Raw genomic sequence first — 27,855 nt, forward strand, 5'->3', positions numbered from 1 at the left:
AAGGAAAAATTCGAGTCTGTTGATGAAGAATTTCAAGTGATTTATCTTGATTTCAACACATTATTTCAGGGTTCATTTATATTTACTGTTAAAATAATCTTATATTTAGCCTGAATGTGTCTTTCTCTAATGTTTTCTTCCCCCCCCCCCCACCCGCTTACTGTACTTGTATCTTTGCTTGCTAAAGTACAGTAACCCCTACTGACTTCCCCACTGAAGTAAGATACCAGAGTTAGTTTATAGTCTGTGATCATGTCATACCTTAACTCTATTTTTCATAGGTAACTTCCTTTAAGTTTGGGAATAAGACTTGTTTTTTAGTCCTTCGGTTTTTCTTCTGGCTCTCCCCTGAATCTTCTCCGATCTGTTGAAACAATCCCTGAATTCTGGTCTTCAGAATATGACAGTGTATAGCTAGGGAATATTCCAGTGCCCAGCATTAATTAAACAGGACCTGTACCCCTGCTTCATATCTAGAGATCTTTAACCCCCAAGTTATCAAATATGACTTTTATGGGGACGCTATTTTGAGGAGGTAACCCTCATGATTATAAACACAATTCAATTATAAGACTTTTATGAATGTCTGCAACAAAGATCTAGTTATTGTCTTGTGTCCATTTGGTCCAGATGCTTGTCACCTTGCTGTTTGACATGAGATAAAGGTCTATCGAAGACAACAAAGGGTAATCTTTTCATTCTTTCTCAAGTCACTGTTTAAAATTTATGCTGAAAAAACAGTTCATTCTATCTCCTTCTGTTTATTATCTAACCTCTTACCATTATTTTATAGGAAAAAATGAGGTGTGTCTTTGTTTCCTGCCAATTTTGGCCTGTTTATTTTGAAATCAAAGTGGCAGCTTAATTGTTGCCCCTTCCTATCCTCCATTTTTATTACTAATTCAATGTTCTTCCAAACCTAGGCTGAAAAGAGTAATTTTCTCTGGTAGACTTAGAATGGCAATTTCCTGCTTTAAATTTCATGAAAAATAATCTTCTTTATAATATACAGATTATGGCATCTAAAAAAGCCTATGAGAGAAGCAAAGATTCTAGAGTATTCTGAGCCTTTGAAGTTGTTGCAGCAAAAACTCCTAATAGTTCTGCTGGTGTGCATGCCAGTGCATGATGTTGCTCTCCTGTCTCTCTGTAGAGAAACAGAAATTTTACAGAACATTTAAAAAAAAATGTTCTGTCTTTCTATGAATTCTTAAAGTTGTTTTGTAAATACTGACAGGTACGCTCTTTGTTGGGTTAAAAACTGGCTGGATGGCCGGGCCCAGAGAGTGGTGATGAATGGAGTGAAATCCAGCTGTCAACCGGTCACCAGTGGTGTTCCCCAGTGGTTGGTGTTGGGGTCCATCCTCTTTAATATCTTTTCATTGATGACTTGGATGAGGGAATTGAGTGCACCCTCAGTAAGTTTGCAGATGACACCAAGTTAGGAGGTAATGTTGATCGGCTGGAGGGTAAGGAGGCCCTGCAGAGGGACCTGGACAGGTTGGGCTGATGGGCAGAGGCCAATAGGATGAGGTACAACATGGCTAAGTGCTGGGTCCTGCACTTTGGCCACAATAACAAATAAAAAAATAAAAATTTAAGATTAAAACTGCACTGAATTCACCATTTTTTGTCCTAATCTTTCTTTCAACCTCTTTGTTTCTGGAAAGCTTGATATAAACCCAAAGTAAGGTTTCTATGCACTTTAAGTGAGCTTTGAATGAGATTCTGTCAGTGCTCCCATAGATCATCACTAGAATACTGTACTAATTAAACTGGTGTTTCCCACCATCCTTGCAGTTGCTTAGTTTGCAACTAGCTATGCTTCATTTAAATCTGATTCGCCACCTCCAAAGTTCAGTTTCAGATAGTCTTATAGGCCTCTGCTGTGTCTCTTTGTGTAGGTATGTGAGAATGTTCACCCTGCTGCTCTTCTCTCTGACAGTCAGCTCTCAAAATGTCATCCTCAAACGACTTTATCTACAGGCAGCTAATATGTGGCATTGTTACCTCTTTGATTTATTTTCTTTAAATTGCTCAGAGAGGTACTTGAAACGCTGCCCAGATAAACTGTTTTGTGTGTTGACATTTTTTTCTTCAGCTTCTAAAATATTTGCTCCTTTTATGTAGTCTGTCTGTTAAGGTATATCAATAACTTTTTCAAGCTGACAGTAACGAAGACATCTTGTTAACTTGAGCAAAAGGTGCCTCATCTGGACAGATGTTTCGCATTGTAGTCAAATTATGAAGAAAGAATTTGCAAGACTTAAGGTTTGGAACTGAGAAATAGAAAGAAATGAACATCAAAGAAATCATCCTCTTAGGGAGAGGTAAGATGGTGATATTTTCTTTGTTACTGAAAGAAGTGCCATAGACTAAAATGTAGGTTTCATGAGTCTTTATGAAATGATGAAAGTTAACAGTAAGAATTTATTAGAGACAGACCAAACTTTAGTTTTCATAGGAGGATATTTGCCTGGTGTAGAGAAGCAGTTTCATGATTCATGGGGCTAGACATGGAAATTAATTTTGCATTAATCGATAATAATGCCTGGAGCTAAGGTGTAAGAGAAAGACAAGAAGGAGAACAACCATGAAGTCCTGTGGAGAAAGTGGTGGAGTAAAGTGTTATTCTGAAGTCCTTTTGCAAAATTAGATCATTTTAACTCTTTTGCAAATATGACAGAGAGCCCTGAGATGCTGACTTTAATTTCATTAAAGACTATTATCGTAATCATAGTTTATTTCTCCTGAAGAATGCCTCCAAAAGCATTTGTCTTCTGTGTAATTATTTTGCAGTGCTGAATACAAGCTAGTATGTTATTTTTCTTTTTAAGGATCTATCTGATATTTCCTTTTCTATTTCTTAGAGGAAAATATGGCTTTGTACTTTGAATATGGTAACGGATGGGATTATGGAAATCACACTGTAGTGTAAGGTTTGCCCTTGCAGATCATTTAGCTTAGCGATGAAACTGAGCATACTGCACTATTGCTTGAAGCCTGTGGTTCAGTTCTTTTCTATCTTTTATAGCCAGTGGGTCCAGAGTTGCCTCTGTGCCCTTGAATTTAGACTTAACTTCTGTTCATTATTAAGATACTCTTCATTTCTTTATCTTTGTGAATGTGAAGTCACTGCTGTTAGGCTACCAAAGTGCTAAACAACGTCTGAGGAATGAGTGTCTTCATAGTTACTTTCATCTGCTCTTTCCCACATGCTCAGTTATGAAGTTTCTCCAACATATTACTGTTTTACATGAAGCTGTCTGTTATCAAGTGGCTCTGCAGATTTATAGAATAGCTAATCTGAGAAGAAATACAGTGGGTGTGCTGTAGTGCCCTGCTTTTCATGAACCAATTTAAGGGGGTTAGAGATGAATGGATAGTGCCCTGTGTTGCATAAGCTACTAAGAACTAACAAAACAGTGGTGGTGGTGGGGGGGGTTAAAATCTGAAATTTGCTTTTGAAATAAACTCTGAAATTTGCTTTTGAAACAAAGGTGATTATTTGACATAACCAGAATTACATATTTAATGTGGTGGCAGTCCAGAGGCTTTATATTCTGTCCCTGTAATTTCCACTCATTTTTCACAGTAGCTTTTTGTATTTCATAACCCTCGTTTAGCAAGTTTTAAGCCTACTCCCCTGTTTGGTAGGTAAATAGCATATTTTATAGAAGAAAATCAGATGAGTCTTGTCAGGACAGAGCACTTCTGTGCTCCATTTACCTCCTGTTCCAAAATGGTCTTGGATAGACTTGGAAGAGTACATGATAAAATAGTCCAGCAATTAATGGAAATTGCAGTAGTTGTTTACTTTCATCGAAGTAGACAAAACTGACTTGATGCCTTTTGGTTTATGTCTAACCTACTGAGTTGCTGTACTTAGAATTGCTTAATATCTGTACTTGGTGAGTCAGCCTTCAGTAAAATTCATTATGGCTTTATGGGATAATTTTGGGATGGGAGACTTACCCATGGGATGGGCTGGAGATGTCATATCTGCTTATGCCACACAACTACAATATAGCTATTTCTTACTTCATATAATATTGCATAGCACTTCTACATGTACAAATAGGCCTTAGGAAAAAGGCTTGAGAGGATTGTTGGTCTCAATGGAGAAGAGGCTCACAGTGTCTGTGAAAATGGATTGGACTTGTTAGACACTTGACCTTTTTTTTTCCCCTTGTGAATTTGGGATTAATGTACATAATTCTCCTGCATGCATGTGCATCAGATTTGAGGATATTAACACAGTATTCACTTACCTGAATCTGAAAGTTTAAGGTGGAGCTAAATGTTTTTTTTTTTTTTAATGGTCCTAGAAGTGATTCACTATCATTTGATTCTTGGAAACAGAAGAAATACAGAACACTGTTAGAGTAATAGTGCTTTTTTACTGTTTCCTAAATCTGCTGCTGCATTTCAGATTTCAAAGAGAAAATGTTCTTTATGTAAGTATATAAAAAAGAAAAAAAAAAATACAATGCCTGTTGCAGAAGGATTATTTAACTTTTTTTTTGTTTGTTTCCTATGTGTGTAGAGTGAATAATCGTTTTAGAAGGAAAACTAAAGAAAATGCTTGAAAACACTTGGTGAAACAGGAATAATGCATTTGGCTTGAACGTGGATTCAGACATTGAATTAATGCTAAAAAGAAACACTGTGATATACTTAAGGATAAACTATTAATGATCTGATCTGAAGATGTTTGTTTATTTCTGCTGGTAACTTTTTTTTTCCTGCATAGTTGTCTTATTAGTATGTCTGGAGTGACGTTAGCCTTTTGAAGAAGTTAGTAGAGGGGACGCTATGGTTTCATTCTTTAATATAGTAACCTCTATTTGTTTTCTAAGGTACTGTTCTTTAATCAACACACTAACAAGACATCTCAATTGCCCTGTAGCAAAAGCTCTGTCACTGTTCCTTAACTAGTATTAAGTTTCATATTAGGAATTATACATGTTTAAGTGCTTGTATTTACTTTGTAAATATAACAACAGTTTTCCATATACACGTAATAATTTACTTATTTGAAGATTTTTTTTTCTCCAGTGGATTTTATTGCTACTGCTTCTATAGCTATAATCCTTCCTCTTTGCTCATCTGCAAACTTTCTTCTTCTGTACTTCTGGACCTCTGTGTCCTGGGTGAATCTCAACCAGGGAGAAGATCGCTATAATGACTCTACTGAAAGGCAGATCAACTTTGCAGTGGTGTTGCTGCACGATAACAGAAAAATAGTTTGTACAAGCACAATTTGGGAGGCATACATGTTAAAAGATGCTATTAAATAGCTTTGTCTGAAAGAGTGAAGACAAATCAGCTGAACACTTTTAGTAGCAGCGATTTGGATGAAGCTGTGAAATGACAAAACCACACCGAAATTGACCCAGGTTGATGCTAAATGTATATAAAGTCACTGTATGTATTTGTACAATCTTTATCTACAAATTATCAACTGGTTTAAAAAAAAGAAAGTTTTTTTTAAGAGACAAATTCAAAAATAAACTATGAAATTTGGGTTAAATGCCCATGCTTTTAACAAAAACAATGACAAGAATTGCAGATAACATGAGACATTATTCTTTCTATGGGAGATAAGCAAATGTATTACTTTGCTTCATTCATCAAAGCTCAAGTAAAGGAGCTTTATTAATTAATAGGCTGCCTTTCAACTGTAACATGGAAAAAATATTGAATGTAGAAACGACAATAATCTGGATCAAAATGTGTTGGTATCAGTAGCAAGAAAGATGTTTTCAGTCAGCCTGTGTGATTGGATCTATACATGCCAATATCAAAGATGTCATCAAAGAAAGGTAATTGTGTAATGGAATGGAGAGGGTCATTATTTGAAGAGATGTGGCAGGAGTACTATAATTTGAGAAAGAAATAATAGCTGTATAAGAATAATGTTTGGCCTAAGGGACTGTGTAAATACACAGAGTGAACACATGAAATAACTTTTTCTGAAGTGTTTGAGTAGACTGTCCACAAATGAAATAAATTCACAAATGTGGTGTGCATGCTAAACTGAAGCTTCACAGGAAAGGAAATTGCCAGGAGCCTATCTTAGTCTTCAACTATGACTACAAATTAAAGGCACATGATGTAAGCTATACACCGCTCAGTATCAGTACATGTATCACATCAGTGCTGTCTGTGATGTAGTGACTAGGGGATGCTTTTTAATTTTAAGTGAAATGATTCTATAATTCTGTTCTATAATTTAAAAAGAACATATTCGGTAGTTCTAAGTTCCATGTTATAATCATGCAGAAAATCTTCATTATTATTCTTTTGGTCTGGCTATCTAATGCTACAGATAATCTGAGTAAACACAGTCAAGGACATTTTGTAATTTTCAAAGGGATGAAGGTTTTCTGGAGTATGGATTATACACACAAAACATTTCTATCGTTCTGGACATGCTGTGAATGTAGTTTTATGAAGGTTGTTAGTATTTTGGGACAGTTTTTAAAAAAGATGTAGTGTTTATTTTTTTCTATCACTGCATGTTTTTTAATAGATAGTAGAGACCCGTGGAGTGTCAGTTACCTACTCGTTATGCACAGAAGTGAAGTCTTAGTTGTTTATTTTCTCTCATAAAGCAGAGTTGTCTTTCACAATTTTTAATGTTCTTCTGTTTTCATCTAGCAGACTCATTAAAATCATAGAAGTGTGACCAGATATTTTACTCTATGGTAAAAAAAAAAAAAAAAAAGTATCTTTATTCCTTTTCTACTACCAAAAGTATTTAGAGCTTGAAAATAAAACAATCCTGTCAAAAACAAGCAAGTAAAAACAAACTGAGAAATATTTTCCTGTTTGAAGACTGTGCTTCTAGTCTGGGCTCAAATTTGAGAAAGTCTGTGTGAGTGAGATTGAGAAAAACTGAATATGTCAGGAAGTTATTCAGTATTACTATGTTAAAGGAGACTATATAAGGGAAGGTTTTGCAAACTTGAAAATTGGCCCAGTCTGTAAATAGAATGGAAAATGTTTTATCAAAAACTTTAAAACTGAAGGTGATGGTGATCATCTGTTTGCCACACCGCTCATTATTCTAAGAATATCTTACAGCAGTTTTATGTCCCTGAAAATAATGAGTTTTCACTTTCATGGGCAAAATGATCACACACGTGAGAGAACACCATACAGCAAAACTGTATCAAGCCTTGGCCTCTTTACAGAATAGCAGTTAAAGATTACTTTTGTTTTTTTCATATTGCTTAAAAATAATTGGCTGTGGAATAAACTGAACTTGTTGAAATGACATTTGTTTTTCTCCTAACCCCAGTTACACATCACATTGTACAAGTAGTTGTAGTCACTTTTGTTTCCTACCATGTTGAGACCTGTTCAGACCATTCTGATAGTGGTTTCCGATTTGTATGAAAGGACAGGGATCTGCAGCATTCCTTCCAACAAATCTCTTCAGTCTCTCACAGCTGTCCCATGTTGTACTTCTTTCATTTCTCTCTTTCTTCCATTTTAATCTGTTTCACCTAACCAGAAGCTTGAAGTCTTAAATCAGAGGTGTAATAAGCTGTGTTTTAAGTTGATGGATATTTTGTGGTTTTCACAGGTACTTGCAAGTGTAAGAGACTGATGGTAGAAGAAAAAGTAGGAAGCTTGGTGGCACACAGGCCCTTCTTCAGGTCTGAGACAGGCAAGCAAATTTCAAAGCAGATTACAATGTGCAAACAATTGCTTTGGATGCAATTTTCTATGCTTCAAATCCTCTCAAATGAAAGGCAGCTGTTACCCATGGAGGGGAGAGAATGTTAATGAGAAAAAAGGATAGAAGGGATATGATGGTTATTTACTGGGGAAAAAGGATACAGAACATGAAATTAACGTAGAAGAGAAAGATTGAGTAACATCATAAAAGCAGTCCCTGTATTGAGTCTATGATATTTTGCATCCAATAGAGTTATAATTTTCAGTTTTTAGCTTCATTTTTGGAAGAAATCCTAATCTCTTGAGGATTAGGACCAAGAGATAAAAGAAGTAATTGGTCTATAAAAATACACTCCCATGTGCTGCTGGATGTTTTTCTTGTATTGATTACCTGAGTTAGTTTATTCATGTTTGTGCAATGTGTTTTCTTAGTTATGGGTTAGCACTGGATTAATCATACTACATTTCAGGAAATGCAAGACTGAAATCCTGGAAATTTGTCTGTTCTGTTTTGGGGAGTGTTTATCATGACTTTTTTCCCTTCTTGAAGTTCATGGGGAAGTGATTTAACTCTCATTGTGAAGTTAAATAATTACGTATGTCTTTCTCTTTTGTGGCTGAATGACTGATACTGAGTAATTCTGATGTTGGTTACGTTGTAGAGTTTCCACAAAGCTGGGTTTGCTCTCTGTTAATTTTGTTGAAGTAAGCATATAATTGGTTGTAAAATGGTTGTTAAATTCAGGCTGAATCTGTATTTTATAAACCCTGTTTCGGAAAAGAAGGTATATAAATAGTGTATCATACTTTTATATAACTGTGGCTTCTTAAAAATCTTTCTTAAGAAAATAATACTCATACGCATATGTTGGTGTATATTTATCATATGCTTTTAGTTTGAGATCTACATTTTATCTAAGAAACAGAGCTTATGAGGTGTTTTTTTTATTTCATCTTATATCCAGAGCTTAATCTTAATGTTGACAAAGTATTTGGTATTGAGCAGCTTGTAGGTTTTAAGCAAGTGGGAGGCATGACATTAGTTCCAGGCATCAACAGACCCTTTCCTTTGAAAAATACACCTTTTTAGTAGTGTTATGAATACTGTTGTTGGCAGATTTCAACAGCAGCGATAGCTGTTAAATAGCTATGGCCTTTCTAATGGTGTCACTGTATTCAAAAGGTTTTGAGGGAATATGGGATAATTTGATCAATGAAAAGGTCAAAGAAGAGGTGCATTGGGGGAAACTTTTTTTTTGTATCACTTGAAAGGAAATTAACACATAATTTTAGAGATTGACATGAGTGGTATGAGTGGTATGAAGTTAAATATGCTGTAATTGCTTTTTACTGATGTGATTTTGATTTATTAGACCCATTAAGGAAATTTGCTTGTTCTCATGTTCTTTTATTCTTTTAGTATCAGAGATACAGAAGAATCAGAGGTAGGGATAGTTCAAAATTTGACTGAAAGCAATATTGGCAAATGCCTCACTTTTGAGGTGTTACTATGAATCCATAAATTACATGATTTGACAGTGAAACCATGTTTCTTAAAGTCCTTCTTAATCTACAGCAGCTACTGGGTTGGCTGTTCTTTGCTAGAGCTAATCTGTAATTCAGGATAAGGTTGTCTGGAATTGCTAATACAGCAAGATCCAGAAGCAGCACAGTGTCAATGAAATAAATTTGTTAGAAATTCAATTTTATTTAAGAAGTGAAGGATTAAAATAATGAGAAAAAATATATGCTTAAGTAACATGATGACATTGCTAAGTGAAGGTTTTCTTGTGGTGTTGCTTACATCAAAAACTTTTTCTAGTTTCACAGAAATAACATCGACATTCAGATCTTCTAAGTTACAGTGTAATTAGTAATTTCAGACTAGTTTTGTAGGTATCATTTCCCATAGATGAGTGGCCTGTTGCAGCTGAACAAGTGCATAGTTAGGGACTGCTGCAGTGGAAATGTTCGGATAAACCAGAGCACCACTTTGCTGGGCTGATGTTCATTAGTAATACACTTTGTGCTAATGGCTAACTCTGACTCATTATCAATCGTTGTCACTAAGTAATCAAACAGATGGTCCTTAAAGATCATATCCTACATTAGCTGTGCGTGTACAGTCCCACAGAGCAGATGCCATGTTATCAGCACTGGAAGCTGTGGTCTGCACGGGTCTCAGTTGCTGAGGGGACCAGCCTCCAGCCTCTTTGAGGGAAGCTGAAGCCATAGGGTGACCTTTTTCTTCTCAATTTGTAATGCTCATCCTTGTTTCATGCTCCTCATCATGCTTGAAAAATGAGAGGATTTCATCTGCTCCTGGTAGTTCATCTTATTTTTTTTTTGGATGGGGACCTGTTCAGACTTCTCCACAAATGTTCCCTTCATGTTTGAAATCCTATATTCAGGATTTTACTGCTTGCACATGTTCTCCTATTCTCTTTTTTCCAACGACACCTTGAGTCTTCATTTGACTGTGTGCAGTTACATGTTGTTTATATGTATATTTGGTTGTATGAGAAAGTGCTCTTAAGGTGTTGCTGGTTACTCATTAGCAGTATTACAGATTATTTACATGCTGCCACTAGTTGTTTTAGTCAGCTTAAATTGAGATTCAAGTCAAGCAAGTAACATCCTCTTCAGTTTACTTCTGTCTCTTAGGTGCAGCAAGCCTCTGCATTGGCTACAGCACACTGGGGTACTTTTGTCTTGGAATTGGGGCTCAGATGCTAGGGGGGAGAATTTTCTGCTGGATTAGGTTCCTAATTCAACTCAATAGAATTCCACAGAAACAGGATTTTATTAGAATGATGTATTTAGAGAAGGGGGTTCTGGGTAGATGATTGATAATCTGGAATAAAATAGATATTTTCATTTGTTTTTCCAAAGATATCGTAGTACAGTGTCAAACTTTCTGTGCTTATCTCCACTGAAACGTAGTTTACATGGGAACATCTTCTGGGAGGGAAAACAGTCATGGGCTGTGAGGACTAAGAAGAGCTGGTAGTTAGAATTTTGACATCTGAGCTGGCCATCAACTATTCAAAGTTCTGAATGTAGGTTTTTGGCATTAAATGATTTCCTGCTTTACTTTGTGGAATTCACTGTATGTTTCAGTGGAGTTATCTAACTTTTTTATTTCAGTGAAATGAATTTTAGACTACTGACATCTTATAGGCAGGAAGTGGTAGCTTTCTTTCTTTTTTTTTTTTTCTTTTTTAAAAAAAGGCACTGGATCTGTTTTCATTTTCAGCCATGAAAACAAGTTTTCTCAGTGTTTGTCTTATTTTTTGAAGAATTTTTTCTTAGAATAAAGAGTACAATCTTGAGTTTTTCCCAAATTCTTATGTTCATTATTTAACAAAAAATGGAATAATTTAAAATTGCTGGTAGGAATATGAGCATAAAATTTCATTGTAGCGTGATAATACACTTCCTTTATAAGGAAACAGTATATTTACAATTAGCAAGTTGCTCTTAAGGAAGGATAAATGCATTTTATATAACAAATAAGCATGGGAAATAATGTAGTATCATTTTTCATCTAAGTGCAGAACTCACCAATTCCCTTCTAGGCTTGAACAAATATTACATGAGTGAGGGCTCTTGTAAAATGTTATGTTTTGAAATAGATTTCATTAAGGGTTTCTAGTGATAATTTATTTCTTCCTTTATGCCTATGTTTTTTCTCATACTAATAATGGGTAGCTTATTTGCATATAAATAGATTTCAGTATTTGCTGAAGCAGAGACCTAATGTGTTTCTCTTTTATCCATGGACATTGTTAAATAAGATAGAATATTGCAGTGATCAGCAGTCATGAATTGTAATAATTTTCTTGGTCAAAACTCTTTAGAGTGCATCAACTGTGACACTTTTGTAAATACTTCAGAGTTTAGATATTAGTTATAATATCAAAAACATGAAAAATAGTTTGTTTCTACAAAGACGTTTTTCATACTATTTTGGGAATATTTACTGAGAGAAATAAAAACTGGTTGCTCCTATTCTTAATTAATATTTTGGTGTGCTTTCTTTCCATTTCTAATCTAGTAGTTTGTGAATGTTTTTATAATGCAAACGCAACTCTGCAAATGGATATGATTTAGTTGTCTTCTGTTCCTCTGGATTATAAGGATCTCGTGGTTCTAACTGCTTTTCTTTAAATCAGAGGTGAGCATTTAATAGAAGAGTTTCATGCCATCATTCTGACATACTGTAAAATAAATAAATTTGATTTATACTGCATTAAGGATATGTAAAACCAGAGGTTTCTCTTAACACAGATTTATATTAACTACGAACAATGTTTAAATAAGATTTGTTAGTTATTTGATCAGTTTGTGATCTCCAAAAAAACCCTCACAGAACGTGCAAGGCTGCGTTCCAGATTCAGATGTGTCTTCCAGAAAGAAGAGTGGAATAAGCTGTTTTGTACCACTTTATTACCCCAAATCCATATGTAAAAGAAATTTCTAAGCTTATAGTTCACATGCCACTAGTTATTCATTGGCTTATTCAAATATGCTGCCTCTAAACTAAGTTCTAGCTGCATAGTTCTTTAAAGGACTCAGGTAGAAAGATAAACTTGGTGCGTCAACACATAAATATAGTGTTGCTTCAACACTGTCTGAGCATGCAAACGCCATAATTACATGTATATATCTACCTGATATAAGGAAAAATGAGTGTGAATGTGCTTCTGTATGTGTATGTACATGACTTAATGGTAAATGTGTGTTTAGTGGAATTTTAACATGTCTATAAGTTATTTTTACCAGCAGAGGTCACTCAGTGTAAAGTGAACAAAGGCTTCATCTTCTAAGGAAGACACAAACTTCATCATGTGCTGTGAGACACATGCTGAAAATCATTTGTCTTCAGAAGCACACAGACAGTTTAAACTTGCTTTTCCTTTTTTTTTTTTCATATCTTTGCTGCTGCATGAGTTGCAACATTTATGGACAATAAAATGTCAAACATATTAAAAAAACAAAACAAAACTTGTAGCCTCACTGCTGCATTGTAGCTTCACACTACTACACAAAGTAGTCGGTAAAATGTTGGACTGTAAGGCCACTTATTTTTTACTGCAGTTTATAAACCAACACAATAAATTTGTAATGTTTGTTTTATATATTACTTTACCACAAAGAGATAGCTTTCTATGGGTTTACCTACTTTCCTGAACAAACTCTTATGCATCAGTCTCAGTTATTACTATTTTTTTAAAAGGCCTGTAAAAACTAATAGTTACCTGGAATTTATGATATTATGTACTACTTTCTCCTCTATATGATGACTCTGTAAGTGGTGTTCTCTTAACAGATTTTCTTAGTATGCATATTTAATTATATCTAACACTTTTAGTTACAAAATGTATTTTTAAAACATTTTGTTCCTACTATCAATGCTGATTTAAAGCAACTTTTGGTATGAAAAAGGATATATTCCCATGTAATTTCAATATAGTGAGTTGTGCAGGTGTAACTGAGAATGTAATGTGGCTTGTGGAATCTTTTTTTTATATGATAATGATGCCAAAAGAGAAAATGTCCATCATGCTGTCAAAGCTCAGAGACTGATAAATATCTTTGAACTGAACAGAAGAAGTTGAAAGGTGATAAAAGTAGAAGCTGATGTTATAGTTACACTCGCTTTTCTAGAAAGAATTTCCTTTAAAACCACCATCAAAGTCAAAATAAGAACGAAGAATCAAAGTTATAATACATTGCAGTTGTCAGAAAGGAAACTTGTTAAATATGACATGTCTCTACTGGTTAATGAATGGAAAAGATGGTTCCAGTTGTCAGTCCACCCACAGAAGCTCAGCTATCATATATCTGAAGAAAATATGTAGAGTTCTTAAGGCAACTTTGTGACTGGTTAGAGGACTGTGTAAGTCATTTTGGAAGGGTTTGTCCAACTACTTGACATCAGAGTATTCTACACTACCTAGGCCAAATGAGAAAATAAATTATTTCAGTATTATTAATGCTATTTATTTTTTATTTTCTTTTATATTTGAATCCTTATGCCTGTAGTCTAGGGTCTATGTGCTTGCTTTGGGACATTCATAGAATCATAGAATGGTTTGGGTTGGAAGGGACCTTAAAGATCTGAGAAAAATCTCAATAATTTTCTTCAGACAGGACCTTCTGTGAAGCTATTTTATTTGTGATTGCAGTGGTGGGCATCCTGCCAGTTAGGAGCGCACTATAGTAAACATGTCATAACCTTTTATTCCCTACTGCATGACACCTGATCACCTCCCCTGTTTCCTCATTGGCTGAGTACTACAGGTTTACAAGCTACTCGACACTCCTCTATACTATATATGTACGATTTTTTGATTAACCCTTTAATTTCTCCTTTTCCTTTTTTTTTTCCTCTCATGTTTTGAGAACGTGTGAGAACAGTAAAACAAACATCACACTGCTCATCCTTTTTTCTTTTTTTTTTTTTTCCAAGCTTCTACCTTATTTTGGAACAGTGAGGCCTTCTACCGTCCACTTATCTACTTAGCATTTCTCTTTGTTATGACTTAACAACTACCTTTGAATACAGTGTTCCTAACACTACACAGAACACAGAGTCCCTCCCCAGCTTTCCTGTAGGCCCCAATTCTCCACCCTGTCTGTATTTGTACTTGGGATTGCCCTGACTCAGATGCAGGACTTGCACTTGGCCTTGTTGAAACTTCTGAGGTTCTCACAGGCACACCTTTCAAGCTTGGCCAGGTCACGCTGGATGGCATCCCATCCCTCCAGAGTGTCAACTGTGCCACACAGCTTAGTGCTCCCTCAGCAAGTTTGACAATGACACCCAATGTCACTGTTCGTGTCACTGACAAAGATATTGACAAGCACTGACCTCAATATTGACTGCTGAGGAATGCCACTCATTACTGATCCCCACCTGGATGTAGACCCGTTGATCACAACCCTTTGAGAGTGACCATCCAGCATATTCCTTACCTGCAGAGTGGTCCATCTATCAACTCCGTGTTTCTCCAATTCACAGAAGTCTGCAGAATTTAACATCATACACAACTGAGATGAAATAAATAAATAAGGTGGAGTTAAGGAATAAACCTAATAAGCTTTTATCTGTATGTATGTCTTGTGGTTTTCTACGGCTTGCATCTTTACCCAGTGTAAAGCAACTTAAGAAAGCCAAAAGAATCATTTGACCTTACAGGTACCTCCTATTTAATTTAAGCCGTTAGATTAAGTCATAAAATAGCTGAGAAAGGTTTTATTACTGGCAAGATTACTTACTTTCCCTTTTATTTGTCCTATTACATTTTTTTTGCTTGCAATCCTTGGTCACAGTTCAAAATTGCTGAAGTTGCAAGCAATTGTAAAGAATAAATTTTTAAGAATCACGTAAGTAGATACTTGTACTCCTCTGTATCTGATGAATGTATCTGATATTCCAAGAAGCAAGCAGTGTAGTTCTCAAGTAATTCAGTGTGAAATTTTAGGTATCAGCCCTTTTTGAAACCAGGCAAATACAAATGTATGCATGTACATTATATAATACTTGACAGTTCAGGCATTCTAGAGAAAGGGAAAGGATAATATTCTAAGAAAACTATGGTTTAGAGACATATTCATACAGGTATAATACTGCAATTTCTGGTAAACTTGCATCTCTTGCCTTTTTCAGTAGATAATGCTAAGACTTCTTACATTTGTACTATAGAAACTACTCATTGAATAGTATGATAATTTCTTCATCTCTGCTCTGTGTTGGTGCAACCTAACCTCGAGTACTGTGTGCATTTTGAGTACCACAACATAAGAATCACAGAATGGTTGAGGTTGGAAGGGTTTTGAATATCTCCAGAGAAGGAGACTCCACAGCGTCTCTGGGCAATGTGTTCCAGTGCTCTGTCACCCTCATAGTAAAGAAATTCCCTTTTCTTATTCAGATGGAACTTCCTGTGCTTCAGAAGGACATAAAACTACTTGAGAGCATCCAAGAGATGATGAAGGGTCTGGAGGGGAAGGCATATGAGGAGTGGCTGAGGAGCCCTTGGCCTGTTCACCCCCGAGCAGAGCAGGCTGAGGGGAGGCCTCATGGCGGCCTGCAGCTCCCTCATGAGGGGAGCGGAGGGGCAGGCGCTGAGCTCTGCTCTCTGGGGACAGTGACAGGACCTGAGGGAACGGCATGGAGCTGGGACAGGGGAGGGTCAGGCTGGGTGTTAGGGAAAGGTTCTGCACCGAGAGGGTGGTTGGGCACTGGGACAGGCTCCCCAGGGCAGTGGTCAGGGCACTGACATTTCCAGAGTTCAAGAAGCATTTGGACAACTCTCTCAGATGTACCGTCTGAGTTTTGGGTAGACCTGTGTGGAGCCAGGAGTTGGACTCGATGATCCTTTGTTGGGTCCCTTTCAACTCGGGATATTCAGTGGTTCTATGACTCTATTCTACTGTACTAAATTCCTTTCTCAAGTACATTTGTTGTTAATGAGCTAATATTTATGAATCAGAAACATGCAAATATTTTATATTAAAAGTAAAAAATCCTAATGTCCTTAATCAAATTAGCCCCATAAAATTCTTTTAATTCATATATATGTGCTGATTAATTGTATCCAACTACAAGTTTTGAATTCCATAAACTGAAAAGTAGTGTTACATAATGCATTTACATGTTCCAGGCACTAACATTAAAACAGAAAAGTGTTTTATTTTCTTTAAAATGTTTCCCAGAGGAGATTCAAGATCCTCTTGAGTTCCTAAGCCTCTGCCTTTGATTTCCCTACCCTTTCTCTGTCTGAACTTAGATCCATTATAATGGCACCCCAACGTGTGTTTCAGTGGTTAAGAAATCAATGAGTTTCACTGGTTTACAAAGACGGTACTGTAGTTTGGTGGATATTGCCTTTCAACTTCTGGAATCTTTCTTCCACTGCTTGCAAAATTGTGCCATGTGGGAAGCTGATCTTGCTGCTATGTTTACAGAAAACAGGGTATGAAATCTCCTGGCTACTGCTGTTTAGAAGCATACACGATGAAAATGTATTTTTATATCTACATTTCCCCACAATTTGTATCTGTGTACATTTAGAGCTTAATGTGCCTCTCCTATGTATTAATAGTTACAACATAATTGGAGTAACTGCAGCCCATAAATATATCCACTTTCACAACCTGAAGAGAGAATAGTAAAAGATGAGCTTTGCAGCCTGGTTAGAGGATTGACAAGTCCAGGCTTCAGAAAAACACTGTTCTTTCAGCAGCTTGTACTTATTATGCCTCACATCTTAACCTTAGGGTATTATGTCATAATCTACAAAAAGATCCATTAGATAAACTTATTAAACTTTAACCTTGAATTAAGAAAGTTTACTGGTATATTCACAAATTACAGATTTCTCATCTGTAGAACATAAAAGCTCTTTTACTGCCTCCAGCTTCATCAATAGTAGAAAATCTTATAAAAATTTAATCTTAAAGTGTGAAAAATGTAAATAATTGTTGTAAAGCCCTTGTAGAAATGGAAAGAGAAAACATAAACATCTGTTTTCTCAAGAAAGGGGAGAGAAATACTTCCCCTACTGACTTCTTTTGCTCAGGCATTTCATAATGTCACAGAACCTGAGATTAGGACAGGGGTAGGGTCCCTCTTGTCTGTTGCTTTGGCCCTGTGTCCAAGGCTTATTTTAAGAGGGACTTAGGCTGCTTTGCATATTGTTGCTCCACTGATAGGAAAGAGGGAAGGAGATGCTGGAATAGAAGGCAACATTGGTTATTTTATACTCATTAAAGATAAAAAATTATCACACCTAACGCAGCAGGGAACTTTCTTACTGAATTACACATTGTAAAAGATATAGACCATATGTGCAGATGTAGGAACTAAGGCAACTAGTGAGGAGAGAGGCTGCTTGAGTGGAGACATTGCCACACAATATCCATCTATCTATATATATTTTTTTTGATGGAGAAAGAGCTTTAAATGAAACAGAGCCTTCACCATCTTTGCTGTATTGTATTTTTCTCCTTGTAACTACCGTGAACTCTGACTCTTCTGCTTGCTTGACTTAATCACATGCAGCTGAGACAAATTAAAAACTCTTGTAGATGTAAAAACTGCTCTGTTACAGTGACAATTTTCTTGAATGAGGAGAACATGGGTAACAGTTAACAGTCTTTTCTCTAATAGGGTGGTAGTTAAAATAAAGTAATCTTTAAATTCCCAAAGTGGATGTTTTTTCCACAGCTGAGCAGCATTTGTTCAGCTATGTAGGCTCTCATTTGAAAGGTGGGGAAAAAAAACTATGGTCAGTTGGTTTGGTGAGGAGAGTGACCTGGGAACATGAATCATAATAATTCTATTTACAGGTCCAAACTGAACTAGGAACCTGCTGTGTTATTTTCTGAACTGTTGTTCAAGGGATTCATTTCATTATTGTCCACTGATGTCTTGTTTTGAACAAATCATCTATGTAGATGAAGAGATTAATATAGCCCAACTGCACCCTAACAAAATAATTCTGGTTTAAGTATTTAAAATTATTTATCTGCCTTTTTTTTTTTTTTTTAATATGTCAAATTGTGGAGGAATCTCTCTCTCTCTCTCCCTCTTTTTTTTTTTTTTGGTAAAGATTTTGGAGTTGTTTCATATTCAACTTGCTTGAAATCTCCAGCAATTTTTCCTCTAACACTGATTTTTAATAGCTCTGGAACAATTAATGTGATTTTCTTATTATAAACAAAGGTCAGATCACACAAATCCAGCAAAGTCTGATACAAAATCTTGTGTACATGCTCCTATGCAATATTTTTCTTAGCATATTTCATGTTTTATTGAAGTGTAGATTAGTTAGTAATAAGTCATTGTTATTTTGTGTTCTTCTCTTTTTATCCAACTCCTCTCTGACAGAATTATTGGAAGAATAATAAAACTCCTGCTTCTTAGATGGAATATATTATTTCCATTATATGTACATTTTCCCATTTCTTGTTGCTACATCAGAGTTCAGGGAAAAGAAGATCAGAATATATCAGAAACTTTACTTTACAAAACTCCTATATGAAATTCCATTTTCCACTCTATTATGTGTCCTCTAGTAAACGTTTTTATGCCGCAGCATTCATTCATGGTAGTTTTTTCTAGGTTTTATAAAATATTGCAAAAGCAACAGTAAAGTAGAGGAACAAGTGAATAATGTGTGGATGACAAATTCTTTCCTCATTTCAAAGACAAATCCATGCTTCTAATCTAGGTTGGATTTAAAATCTTTTATTTGCAAAGAGCAATTCTCCAGACCTCTTCTAATGTGGTAGAATGCTCAGACGGAGAAGCCAGAAGCAGATTTTCATTTTAAATTACCTATTCCTCATGTTCTCTGCTGTTTTTGCCCTGTAGCATTGGTTGACATTTCATGGAGAGTGAGCTACCATATGGCTGGAAAATATAGAATTATAAGAATCACCTGCTTTTGATTTTTCCTATTATATACCAATCGGGATGCAGACATACCTTTCATAGGTATTTGATTTCTAATGAGAAGTTTTTATTCTTCATTGACCTGTGATTAAAGTGTGGCATTTTAGTAAATAAACTAAAGATACTTTCTACATAATTCAACTCGGAAGTTATGCCTGAGAGGCTATGCAGGTCTTTGACCTGTATCTTGTGAGTGGCAGCATACATAATAGAGAATATATTCTTAAACAAAAACTGCAGAGTACAGAAACATTTTAATGCTTAATGTTTTAAAGCAACTATAATGTAGGAAGAGAGAAAGATAACGTCAAGCAGCTTGTCAAATGATATCTTTATCACCCAATACAGACAGAGTTATCTAAAATATAATAAAGTTAAATCCAGAAAATAATTCTTTATATACACGAATATACATGCTTTGAGAAAGGTTTTTTTAATAGTAAGCTCATGACAAATGCTAAGAGCAGAAAACCTGTTAGGTATCAAACTACAGCTAAATTATTTTTGCAAGTGATTCACTAGAAAATGAGTATTCATATTCTACGAACTTAAGTAGATCTTGATCCCAAGATGATGTGTATTTGTCTTTCAGTTCAGATTAACCTTGGTCTAGACACAGTTCCGAGATAAATATGATTCTGATCCTGTTCTGATAGACTTAGTTGTTTGATTGAGCCCTGCATCCAGTCATTTCTAGGCCCCTGTCTAGGAAAAATACTCTATTTTCTATTTTTTTTTTAAATTTTATTATTTTTTAATCACAGCATTGCCTGGGAGCAGTGATCAAGGCTCTGTTGTGCTAGTTGCTGTACAAATACACAAGATCACTGAGAACACAAATGTGATACATCTGGGCTTGGGTAAAGATAGGAGAATAAAAGGGAAAATACATTCACACTGAAAGTCCAGAGAGATACTGCAAAGTGAAAATTAGAAAAGGATGATTTCCCATCTAGTGTTCCTTATGTAGCGATCTTCCAGTTTTATGGTTAAATTAATCGTGAAGCTCCTGTCTTCCATTAACTGCTGTGTCACTGTAAGAAAATCTACTCATGCCACAGTAAAGGCAGAAACAGTTATAAAGAAATATAGCATGAACTGTCTAGCATTTATGCTAGGCAACATAGTATTAGAGTAGGAAAGGGAGCGTATGACTCAGCTTCTATCCAGATGTACTTGTAAACAGATTGAATATTTCTCAGAAGCTGGAAGGCAACAGAGTGCATGCACTAAACCAAGTATGAGAATAGACTAGAATAGTTCAGTTGGAAGGTACCTACAAAGATCAAGTCCAACTGCCCGACCACTTCAGGGCTAACTAAAAGTTAAAGCATATTAATGAGGGCATTATCCAAGTGCCTCTTGATCACCAGCAGGCATGGTGGCAACAGCCACCTCTCTAGGAAGCCCGTTCCAGTGTTTGACCACCCTCTCAGTAAAGAAATTTTTCCTGATGTCCAGCCTGAACCTCCATTGTGGTTCAGCTTTGTGTTCCTGCATGTCCTGTAATCGGTTATCAGGGAGAAGAGACCAGCACCTGCCTCACTGTTTCCTCTTCTCAGGAAGTTGCAGAGAGCAATGAGGTTGCCTCTCAGCCTCCTTTTCTCCAGACTGGAGAACCCAAGTGTCCTCAGCCTTCCCTGAGGAAGAAAAACTTCCTGTGAAAATGGGTGTTGTTTAGCTTCCAGATAAGAAGAATCTAAGGTGGTGGTGATATGTATTTTTCTTTATTTTTTATTTTTTTAGAGGAAAGATGAATCTATATGCAGAATCAGAAGTCTTCCCAAATGATATGATAATAATATAAACATTTTCTTAGGTATTCAAAGCATTTTGGACAAAATAGCAATAAAATCACAAATACAAAGTAAGGAAATGTTCCTACTCCCAGCAGTGGTGCTTTCCAAAGTCACTGTAGGCACATAGAGATGCTGTGCTTATTTTCATATATTCATTTTATCATACTTTATGAGGCCTTAAGTAACCTAATAAACCAGTATGATTAAGCAGGGAGAAATTTAATGAGGGTAAAATGGCAGAAATTCTCCTAGACAAGACTTGGAGGCTTCACTGATCTAAGAAAGATTAGGTGCTGTTAAAACAGTCTGTTTTTCTCAGATGTGCAATGCTGGATTATTCTATAAGGATGGAGCTGCATTTGTATTGATTACCTTTTTGTAAGTGAAGAGAAACCAGAAAGAAAAAAAGTATTAGTTTCCAGTGTGATTCTCCAAACTCATCATACCTGATGCCCTGTCTAGATATTGCCTGGTTGCTACTGTTTTATTATAGTCAAATTTGGTCCCGTCTATGGTAGCTGATTTGTTGCTAGAAATGCAAAAGCCCCTGTAGAATGGAGACTGGGTGAGCACTTCCCACCTCATAATTCTTCTAAAACAGAGCTAAGCCATTTTGCCGAGATGGTGGAAATATGTTGGTACTACGTCATAGTAGCCTCTTCTAGAAGATTTAAATGCATGATCTTTTGGTACTATTGCAAACATTTTTAAAAGTTCAAATATCCTACTAACTCATTTTCCCCCCAAAATATAGTAAGAAGTGTGTCTGCATACAGAATTAGACGAAGAAATGATTCAGTCCTTTTTTAAAAAAGGGTATTCATTTAATAATTTCATTCTTCCTCTCTAATTTTGTAGGTCCTGGAGCATACAATTCCGTGATGAAGTCAGATTCCCACATATCTGCATTCGATTCCAAAGTGGAGCGTTTTAACGAACCAAAAGAGACCATCCCTGGCCCTGGAGCATATCAGGTATGTCAGTACTGTCATTATTAGGAATGTCTTAGGTCTGACTTTATCTGAACACAACTAGACTGATAGTTCCATCCTCCGAATTTTCCAGATACAAATGTAAGCCAATACCATGGGCTCAGACAATATGTAGATGCAATAGCATCATACCAAGGAGTTTGTTATAAGTAATGGTTTATATAATGATGCATCCTCAAAAAAGCACATAGGATGTTATGATCTGTAGAAACCTAGGTCTTCAGTGACCTTTATTTTAAAAAAAAACACCTTTGTAGCTGCAGACATTTGAAACACTTCAGAATATAAGGTTGTCTGCAGTTCTATGAAATGCTTTTAAAACATACAACTTCAGAAATATTTTATAGGTATGAAAAATACAAAATTTCTTTCAGCTAGAGATAATGGATTTTAGGATTTTTTATTTAATTTTGTAAACTTATTTATAAAATAAAATCACTTAACTTGCCTGTGCTCTATTGGATACTTTAATTTAAAGTGTAATTAAAAATAATGAGCAGATAGGCATTTGCTTCATTTTAAATGCTGCTTCTTTTTAACCAGGCAGTATGGGAGTGAGACTTTCAGTCCCTTTGTTAGCAGATCTGTGTGAAATTTGTTTATGTTCCAGATGGCAATTTTGTTCATTTTCTTGAATGTGGAACAATTCTAGCCTTCAGTAGGGGCAGCACTAATCTGATCTTAGTTTTGTCATCTGATTTTGCTGAAGTGGTAGAATTTGGAGATGTTTAACAAACATGGAAACCAGTGTGCTAAGCTGCATGTATTCAAGCAAGACTATGATATAAAATACTTTTATTTTTCTTATAAATATTATTGCTATGTATAATATATTTATAGACACAGTCAGAACTGCTGGGTCCACATTGTGAGAAGATTAGAAATACACTTCTTTCTAGCCTTGCTGACTAATGTAGTAGCTTTCACATGTGAAAATTAGACTTATATTAGGCAAATGTTCCAAGTAAATTGGTATAGTGTTTGCAGTTAATTTGAGAGTAAAAGAGGAAGCCTACTTCTTTGGGAAATTTTACTGAGTGATTTGTAAACCTAAAAACAAATGTGTAAGAACTGTTCTGGCCTTTCCACTTATTAAGTGTCTTCTTTTCATGCGAGATAATATAAGTGACAGAAATTTTTGGATGAGTTAATCTCAGTTGAGTTGAAATTATACCTTAATCTTAAATTGCATATAGTTTTACGTCCTATGTTCACCAGAGTATAGTAAGATTGATTCTGGTTAATACAACATTGCAGATAATACAAAAGTCATGTATACCTTGTGTCACAGAAAGCAACATAGTTCATAAAACTCAGTATCATAATTACTATTTCTAGATCTAAATGGTGCAACATCAAACTTCTTGGAGTCCTATTTCCTTTTCAAGTATAATGGCAATGGTCACTTACTATACTATTTTTTTTTTACTTGTACAGTTTATAAATTACATTAGTGGGTAAGTTTATTTCTTTAAGAATAATTTACATATTTAATTGTATTTGTAGGCAAGATGATAGGTAGCATTTACATCATCTCCTTGTTGTTCTAACTCGTATTTGCTTTAACTAAGAACACTGCTATATTTGGTAGTAGAGCCTCGGAGAAAGGCTAGATTTCTTTAGGAAACTTGCTGTTTACTGTACAAGGTTACACTCAGCTTGCAAGACCTGAGAAACTTCACTGATGCACATGAAAAATGTATGAACGAAGAATCTCTCAGGTCATACAGTGTCATACATTTCTCAAAAAGTCCATAGGGAGTAAGAAAGAGTAAGATAACCCTTTGGGAGATATAGTTAAACTTCAGTAAGTGGAGATTAATCTAGCATTCTTTTCATTCAAATACTAAATATGAAAATTAAATGTTTATGGTAGTTTACCTTAGTGTAAACGTCATTCAGAAGATGTCCGAGCAGTTTGTCCTTATAAGAGAAAGGAACAGTATGTTACCTGTTAATGTTGCTCACATAGTCCTTGCAATTCAGGCATAACTTCTCCTTTGCTGGGTTAAATCAGCAGATGATCTGAGATTCCAGTAGGCATGCTTGGCTCTCAGAGTGGGTCCAATACATACTTTTGTATATGTCACCAATCCCCCTTGAGCTTGAAAGTCATGCTTACCTTTGTACTCTTCTCCTTTCCTGGCTTGTATGTTGCATTGTCCTGTGTATCTGTATACTTATGATCTTGCTCAGGTATTTATTGTACAGGTGGCAGGAACAGCTGTTTAAGAAAGACAGACAGTCACAACTGTCAGAGTAAGAGCTCTCTAAGTGAGGGCATTTGAGAAGGGAAACTGGCATAACTGACTAGGAGAGACTGAGTGTTTCAGATTACTAAAAGGAAAAAACAAAACAAAAAAACAACCACCACATTTGTTTACATGTTGCCTTAATAAGCTTCTAAGGGATGAATTGCAGGCTGAATGACTATTTGTTTCAATGGATTCCTGGCAGAACAAGCTTTTTGTCTGTTCCAGGGCTTTCTTAGCTCACAATGAATAAATGTTATTTTTCAGCTGCTTCGGAGGCTTTCTGCTAACAGAAAAACACTTTTTACTTATTTTAAAGAATAGTGGATGTAAATAGAGAATTTAATGAGAAGCTTTTTAACTCAAATCAATACTGTAGCACTTCAGCAAAGCTATCTTGTTTTAGGCTAACTGGATGCTTGATGTTATATTTCTGTTTTAAACTTTTCTGAGGTTATCTACACGTTTGTTCTGTCATTATTTTTCTATCTAAGTGCTCATCCCCATGCCATGTCAAAAAATTAATGACATATACAGAATACACACAGATTCTTTGGCAAGTCTTTCATCCTAATTTGTAAATATTTTTACATTTTATTAAAAAAAGCCTTCAAAACTCCTCATGGCAATTTAAATGAAATAGTTTGTTTCCTCCATCTAAATTACCCAGTAATTAACCTTAGTACCTTCATCTAGATTGCAAGTCTGCTGGAGTTCATCAAGATCTTCTGATTGATTTCTCTGCATTGATTGGTTAGGATCACTGACTTCAAGGATATGTAATGACGTGTAATGCTGTAAACCAGAAGTATTCAACATGTATGCTCTGTTCATCATTTGTTTTCTATAGCATAGACAGTTAAAAATAGCAATAACTGTAGTAATTGTAATGCAGAATTACACATATTGTAAAGTACAATATGACAGCAGAACGAAATTGTTTGTGGAGTCGATAGCCATGACTTAGTTTTAAGTATACAGAGCCTCTTATTCAAAACTCTGCTAGAATTTAATGTACTCTAAAAGATTCATTGGTCCTATAATTCTTTGAGATAACTCTGTTGGGAGAAAAAGCATTAGAAAGAGAGAAAAACCTCATGCAAGCCACTTAGTTCTGTGGCTGAAGAAGGCAAATGGAGCCTGTCATATGTGTGTAGAGCTCAGTGTAAATCTGTATGTTTCATTGCGTGTGAATATCATGGATGCGACATTGCTCATGATTAAGGTGTAAGAGGACATCAAGAATGAAACAGAATTGAAATTCCTATGTAACTTAATTTAATAATTTCCTATTCTTTCCTCTTGTAATCTTCAAACCTTACATGTAATAATTTGAAGCAGAAGAACATGTTATGTACTATGCATAAAGAAGGATTTTTTTTTTTCAGTTGTATCAATAACTTTAACAGTGACCTTTTCACAAGTAGAGGGTACTCTTTGACAAACTAAGCAAATAAAGTAGATGTTCCTATCTTTGAGAGAGAGAGAGAGAGAGAGAAAAAGAAGGGGGGGAGGTACATGTTCAGTTGCTCATTGGAAATTTGGGAAGCATTTTTTGTTGACCCGAGGGAAGCATACATGTAGCTTAATTATGTACTGCACATACCATTAATATTCTTTGTGCAAATCAGAGAACTCTTAAACTTTTACAGCGGCATCCATAATGTTTACAGAGCTAACCAGCAGCAGTAATACAATCACTCTGCATATGCTCATTTTTTCAGAACAAAGAGTGCCCTCCTTTTATTTAAATGAAAGAAATCAATGTGAGTTTTCCCCAATTTAAGGGGAGAATTGCATTGAGTAAGTTTTCAAAGACCTATGCAGGGTTGGGGAGGTGTTCTTTTATGTTCTGTTTTAATGGAAGTTCCATAGTAATTCCCTTTAATTTGGTAGTGTACACAAGACTTTTATCCTGTTCTAAGAAATCCAACTATTTGTATCTTGTCCTTAATTAATGTTTGCATTTAAGTGCCACTTCTGAAAAAAAAAAAGTGTATTTACTTAAGTGCCCATGTTTAGATTTATCAAAGTGTATTTATGCACAATTTAAACAAAGCAAATGCAAAAACCCCAAACAACAAAGCAGAAGTATACTACAAATTCTCTATCCTTTATTAACTATTTTACATAATGATTGTAAAGAACGTAATTGAATATGCTTGACAAACCTGATATTAATTATTCTACTGATTAGCATTGGGATAACCTTTGGCTCATAAAATACTTCTAGAGAAGCAATAGTTGTCTTTATGAATGCATAAAATTTGATTACATGTAAGCAATTTCTAGTAATATTCAGAGGAATGGATACACTGAAATAATTTATGAGGATTTCCTTTTTGTGTTTGTTTGTTGATATGTATTGCAAAAAAAGTACAAGCATAAACATTATAGTACTCAAAATTAAGATTGGCTCATTGAAATTCTAGGATAATGAGAATTAATAGGGAAAGCAAACAATCAAGACACGGGTCTTTGGGGAAAAAAAGGCATGTATCACATTGAAAATATATTTATTAATTTGAACACGGGGAGGAGTAAAACGAATATAATATGAAGGAAAAAATTGTTTTTTAAACAAGTATGACTCTAGGAGGAATGCAGATTTGCAGATTTAAAAATTATACATGATGAGTCAAATGTTTGGAAGCATTTTATTTTATTTTATTTTATTTTATTTTATTATTTTATTTTATTTATTTTTTACCTTGGTGAAGATTAGTGCTATTACAAATAGCATGTTTTCAAGAAACCATCTGTGAGTGGGGCCTGGAGAAAGAGAGAAATGGGAAACACAGAGATATCTGTTGTTGTAGGCTTACGGTTTTAGCTGAACACATTTGAATTGATCAGTTCATGTAGGAATGAGGTAGAGGCAGAGAAAAGTGAGGACTGATGGAGAACCTACCTTGGAGAGCTGAGAGGAAAGAACATCTTGCTAACTGCTGTGAAAGAGCATAGCAAAAATGCAGAGTACCCGATTGTTTATTTCACTATAAAGAGTCTAGAAGTCAGGAGACTGCAACCCAAATTGATACAAAAATAGTTTCTAAAACCAAATTTTTTTAGTTTCTATTAATTTAAAATTTACAAATAGTTTCTTTTAGAAAACTATCTATTTCTAAAAGAAACTATTTGCAAATCATCTATATACAATATCTATATCTATATCTAGTTTGAAACCTCTTTAATGTTTCTGTATTGAATATCCATATGAGTATAAAGTATTATCTGTTTTATGGTAGATAAATGATTCTTGAAATAATTAAAAGAAACAGAAATTTTTGAAAAGTACATACAGCCATCTTATCCTTGTGACCATGATGGGCCTTGTATCAGGAATAGCGCAGCCAGCAGGACCAGGGAGGTGATTGTCCCCCTGTACTCTGCTCTGGCGAGGCCGCACCTCGAGTGCTGTGTTCAGCTTTGGGCCCCTCACTACAAGAAGGACATCGAGGCCCTGGAGCGTGTCCAGAGCAGGGCTACAAAGCTGGTGAAGGGCCTGGAGCCCAAGTCCTGTGAGGAGCTGCTGAGGGAGCTGGGGTTGTTTAGTCTGGGGAAGAGGAGGCTCAGGGGAGACCACATTGCTCTCTACTGCTACATGAAAGGAAGGTGTGGGAGCTGGGGGTCAGCCTCTTCTCGCATGTAACTAG

The 27,855-nt window shown here is 35.5% G+C and overlaps 1 long non-coding RNA gene across 1 annotated transcript in view; it reads left to right on the forward strand.

Annotated features, from left to right (window-relative positions):
* Positions 1-21,941, forward strand: part of LOC126913278 (uncharacterized) — a 90,403-nt gene extending 68,462 nt beyond the window's left edge. The window contains exon 3 of the long non-coding RNA XR_007708162.1: positions 21,814-21,941. This is a non-coding gene — a long non-coding RNA (uncharacterized LOC126913278). The remainder of the gene's footprint in view (positions 1-21,813) is intronic.
* The last annotated feature ends 5,914 nt before the right edge of the window (positions 21,942-27,855 follow it).

Source organism: Cygnus atratus, chromosome 4 (genome assembly GCF_013377495.2).
Source record: "Cygnus atratus isolate AKBS03 ecotype Queensland, Australia chromosome 4, CAtr_DNAZoo_HiC_assembly, whole genome shotgun sequence".
Taxonomy (NCBI): Eukaryota; Metazoa; Chordata; class Aves; order Anseriformes; family Anatidae; genus Cygnus; species Cygnus atratus.